Genomic DNA, 6,000 nt, shown 5'->3' with positions numbered 1-6,000 from the left:
AGCAGTTTCTTACAAAACTAAACATACCCTTACAATGTGATCCACCACTAACTCTCCTTGGTATTAATCCACATCAGTTGAAAACTTACAACCATGAAAAAAATCTGTCCAAGAATGTTTACAGCAGCTTTATTCATAATTGTCATAACTTGGAAGCAACCAAAATGCTTTCAATAGATGAAATGTATCAATAAATTATGGTCTATCAGACAATGGAATATAATCCACTGCTTAAAAGAAATGAGCCATCAAACCAGGAAATGACTTGGAAGAATCTAAAATGTGTGTTATTAATTGAAGGAAACAAGTGAAAAGGCTACATACTGTATGACTTCAACTATATTGCATTTTTGAAAGAGTAAAACTATAGACACCAAAATTATTTGTGCTTATTGGGGTTAGATGGGAGTGAAAGATGAATAGGCCAAGCACAGAGGATTTTTAGGGCAGTGGAATTGCTCTCTAGGATATTTAACGGTGAATAAATTACACACTTGTCAAAACCCACAGAACATATAATTTCAACAGTAAACTCTAATGTAAACCAAGGACTTTGTGTGATAATGAATAAGTGTCCATGTAGGTTCATTAACTGCAATCAATATACTGCTCTCATGGGGAATGTTGATAATGTTAGAGAAGGGTGAGGGGTATGGGAGACCCTCTGTATTGTCCCTTCAATTTTGCTGTGAACCTAAAACTTCTTTAAAAAATAAAATCGAATTAAAAAAAACCCAGCGCCTCGAAGTAAGCTGTACTTTACTTTAAGATACAATTTCCAAAGGTATCTTTATTATCATTCACAAAAGAAATTCCAACTGAAATAAGTAAATAATGTGTCTGCTCCAGAAGAATATAAATGCTGTGATAGCGGGAAGTTTATTAACAACTAAATAAACCAAAATATTGTGCCCAGAACAGTACCTGCCCACTGTCATGAATATTTGTGAAACAGTTAATTGACCAGATTAATTAATATCTTACAAACGGGGTAAATGACTTATAAAAAGATAACTTAAAAATTTAGAATTTTGAATATCTACCTCATAGAAAATGTTCTATTTCCAATTGTTAGAAAGTTTGTAGAAAATAGGGAGGAAAGAAAAAAACCCAGCATCAATTTAAATAATGATAGACATTTAAATAAATGTTATTTAGAAAAACAAAGACAAAATTAAGAGAGATAGATTTAAGCTAATTTAATCAATACAAAACAAAACATGCATCAAGTTAAGATGGCAAAAGTCTAACTATATGCTCTTTTTGTTATCTTCTATAGTATTTTTACAATACCTATAGAAAGTCTAAAACATATCATTGGAAAATCAGCTTGTATTGGATTAACTTCCCCAATATAGATTTCTGATTTCAGAAGTATGACCTAAAATGGAAGATCCCTTTTGATATAAAATACCTATCAATGCTGGAAAGGGCACGAGAATGTGCATCACTCAACTGCATGGCTCCCCTTACAACAACATGAGAGAGTCACCAGAGCCAAGGGTGGAATGGGACTCTGACAGCCAATTTCTGGGATGCTGCAGAACCATAGAAACTCAGAGATAGAGACCTGCCTCACTGTTCAACCAAGAGTTTTGATTCTAATAGTTTCTTCTTGGGGAAAGAGGTTAAGCCTTGGAGTCAAATAAAATGCAGAACTGACACATTCACATTTAGCTAGGTCCTTTAGAGGACTGAAAACACCTTTAAGAAAACAGGGCACCAGAAAAAAAAAAAAATGTCTATTAGCAGAGGAATGTGGAAGAGGAAGAGGTGGGAAGGGGAAGGAAGGGAGGGAGGGAAGAAGGCAAGAGAGGGAGGGAAGGTTGGAGGAAGGGAGGAAGGGAAAAAAAGAAAGCAACTATAAGTTTCTAAGGAGAATAAACACCCTGAAATTATTACCAAACAGTAGTGGAGTCAATAAGAGACTGAGAAGGGGTTGGAGGGGGGTGATCAAGGAAACAGTTCTGAGGCTCAAGCCTCTGCTACTTCCTGCACCTGGACTTTTAGTCACTTTCCCATATATCTCTGAAATAGATTAGGCATTCAGGCAAAGTTTGTTGAGTTGAATTGAAATCCTTTAGCTATCAGCAGAGCTCAGACAGCCCCCACAACTGCACGCACCTTACTAGAGCTCTGAATCCTACCTGCAGCTTGAAAGCCTGGACTTGGCCATCCCAGTTTTTACATCACGACTGTTTTGAGAATAAACTAGGGTTTCCGCCAAAACAAGGCCCCCTTCCAGATTGGACTGTCTTTTGTTTGGATTCCTGTTTCTCACTTAACTCATCCTCCTTCCCTTCTGCTCACTTGTGAAGTCAATCTTTCACCTCTCAGGTTGGTTCCTCCCATCCAGTTACCTTGCCAAATCCTAGTCCAAATCCTCATCTCAAACAAGTTCCTTATTTCCCCTTTCTTCTCTCAGTCTTAACCCTGCAATCTACATACATATATCATAACCAATTAGTATTCCTATAATCTTTGCCTCTTTAAATGAATGAATTAAAATGTACTTGCAATAAAAATCTAGAGGTGTAATTTATTACAGTTTTGATTACAAAAAGTTTATTTTGCTTCCTTGAGCTATGGATGTGACAATGGCAGGATTTTAACTTTTATGTTCTCTCCCTCTTAACTTCTCATGAAACTTGTTTCATTCCAATAAAGAAATAAATGTGAACGTATCAGTCTGTGCTCCATGAAATCAAATTTAATAATAATATTTAATTTGTTGTCTGCCAAGCAAAAATTCTCCAAACTCTTCTCTCAGTATAATTCGGTCCAACTCCTAAGTAATTGAGTCTGACTTATTTTTTAAGTCTCCCGTGGTTGAAATCATTTAACAAAGTAAAGATAAAAATGGAATAGACATAGTTAATCTTTTTGGAAATTTATTTTTAAGGAGAAAAATAACTATAGAAATCAGACTTGACACTTTCATTTTTGAATCTTTTAAAATGCTTAATCTCACCAGAAGAAAATGAATTTATTCTCAGTTGCAGAGTCACCAAATTACAAAACAAATGATTAATCTCACCCTTATAACAATCTGATCTTAAATACATCTGTAATATAACCATTACGAGAAAAATGGGAACAGGAACCAACAACCTCACAGCTGTAGATGATTTATTTAATCTATATGCAATTAATTTTTCAAACATATTATCCATAGTATTAGAAGTATCATCCATAGTTTTAACCTATCCTCATAGTTGTTAATAAAATAAAACTGCATGGAATTAATTTGATCAATACCTCTCTCCAACATCTCACATCAGAGTGGAAAAGCTATAAAGACCAACCATATGATGCTCAACACTGAACACTTCAGTTAACTGTATATGGCACTTTCTTGGATTAAGCCTTTGGACATTTCACTCTACTCGCATAGAGCTGTTTCTCTCTCTCTAACATTCTATCTTTGCTCTAGCTTCATTTTGTTATTTTGGACTATTCTATCTCACCCCTAAGGTTTCATTATCCTTCATTTGCTAGGCAGTTTTCAACTACAGGCAGGAAAAAGCTGACTCAGATTAGCTGAAATTTACTATCTCACATTATAAGAAGTTGAGGGTGTTAGCCTGGGATGCAGGCACCATCCAATCCAATGATGCCACTAAAGATGCAGGTTCTCTTCATCTCTCAGCTGTGCCACTAGCTTCTCAGTGATGGTCACAGGTCAGCTGCAGCATTTTCATGCCTCAACACTCAGAGAAAGAAGAGGCAATGATTTCTTCCTATGTCTCCTTCTAATAAACAAGAAAACTTGGCAGACATCCCCAGCTGCCCCTTCTCATGTCTCATAGGCTTGGATTACTGTATTTCCTCTATACCAGTAATATTCTAAAAAATATTTTGTAGGAGAAATAACTGCCCTGCTTGGGTTTAAACTAATAATCTGGGAATAGGATATATTTTCACAAGTCAATCTCAATGAAAACTATCGCTTTTTCTATCATACCTCAGAATTCTTACACAGGATAAATAGCTTTTACTTCTTAAAACTTTTAAACTGTTGACTAAGCAAATAAAACCAGTTCATTCTGAAGGAGATCATTCCTGGGTATTCATTGGAAGGATTGATGCTAAAGCTGAAACTCCAGTACTTAGGCCACCTCATATGAAGAGTTGACTCACTGGAAAAGACCCTGATGCTGGGGGGGATTGGGGGCAGGAGGAGAAGGGGACGACAGAGGATGAGATGGTTGGATGGCATCACCGACTCAATGGACATGGGTTTGGGTGGACTCTGGGAGGCCTGGCATACTGCGATTTATGGGGTCACAAAGAGTCAGACACGACTGAGTGACTGAACTGAAGCAAATAAAACTCATGAATATATACAATTTCAAAGGAAAACGCATGTTCAGAAAGACACATTTTTATGTACTGAATTTATTCTAAAACATAAAGAAATACTTACTGCTGTTCTTATTGACAGTACCATGAATAAAGTTCAGAACAATATATCATCCAAGAACAAGCCTGCTTCTGCTACCTACAGTATAAACATTTCCCCATTAACAGCAATGGTTTCACACGATCTCAGAATTTTGTGAATTTCTGGCTGGAGTGGTTATGTGGAAACTAACTCCAGTTGCACCTTGAGGGAAATCTTTGCAAGTATTTTTCATACAGATTTTCCCAGACTCAAAAGCATGGATACTGGAAGAAAATTTCAGGTTAATTTCTTCTTTGGATAAATGAAAATATCCTATAAATGGGTATTCCCATTAGTGGAATTTATTAAACTGATTTCAAGATCATAATAGGATATGTAATTACTCAAGATAGGAATAAAACTACCATATGATCCAGCAATCCCATCACTGGGCACATACCCTGAGAAAATCATAATTTAAAAAGCCATGTGTACCCCAGTGTTCACTGCAGCATTATTTACAATAGCCAGGACATGAAAGCAACATAGATGTCCATTGACAGGTGAATGGATCAAGTAGTTGTGGTATATATATACAATGGAATATTACTCGGCCATAAAATGGAGCAAATTTGAGTGAGCTGAACTAGTAGATGAACCTAGAGCTTGTTATATAGAGTGAAGTTGGAAAGATAAAACCAAGTATTAAATCTTAACACATATGTTTGTAATCTAGAAAAACGGTACAGATGAAGCTATTTGCAAGGCAGGAATCGAGATGCAGACATAGAGAACAGACTTGTAGACACAGCATGGGAAGCAGAAGGTAGGACAAAGTGAGAGAGCAGCATTGAAACATATACATTACCATGTGTAAAACAGATAACTAGTGGGAAGTTTCTGTATAACACAGGGAGCTCAGCCTGGTGTTCTGTGAAACAGAGGGGCAGGAGGGAGGTTCAAAAGGGAGGGCATCAGTATATATACATATAGGCTTTCCTGGTGGCTCAGATAGTAAAGAATCTGACTGTAATGCAGGAGACCTGGGTTTGATCCCTGGGTCAGAAAGATACCCTGGAGAAGGAAATGGTAACCTATGCTAGTATTCTTGTCTGGAGAATTCCATGGACAGAGGAGCCTGGCGAGCTACAGTCCATGGGGTCACAAAGAGTCGGACATGAATAAATGACTAAAACACACACACACATACATATTATATAATATATATACACACACACATGCATACTTATGGCTGATTCACATTATTATACAGCAGAAACCAATACAACTTTGTAAAGCAATTACCCCTCAATTAAAAACAAATCTTTTTTTAAAAGTTTAAAAATTTTGCTGAAACATATCTAAGAAGAGAGGGTGATAAGAAAGAATATCTTTCAAGAAATAATATTCATCAAATATATTTATTCTTCTCCTGAATATTTTTACTGGGTGGTTTAGTTAAATCAAGAAAGTTAACTAGTAGCTCAATTTGAAAAACTTGTGTTGAAACTAAAGTGACAAATTCCTTATCACTAATATACTTGGTTCAGAGAGAGTGATTTAAGTGTTTATTGCACCAGAGCAATTTTACACAGTGTGAGGTGAAGGCCCAGTTT

This window comes from Bos taurus, chromosome 28, assembly GCF_002263795.3.
Source record: "Bos taurus isolate L1 Dominette 01449 registration number 42190680 breed Hereford chromosome 28, ARS-UCD2.0, whole genome shotgun sequence".
NCBI classification, from domain to species: Eukaryota; Metazoa; Chordata; class Mammalia; order Artiodactyla; family Bovidae; genus Bos; species Bos taurus.
This window is presented reverse-complemented; position numbering follows the sequence as displayed.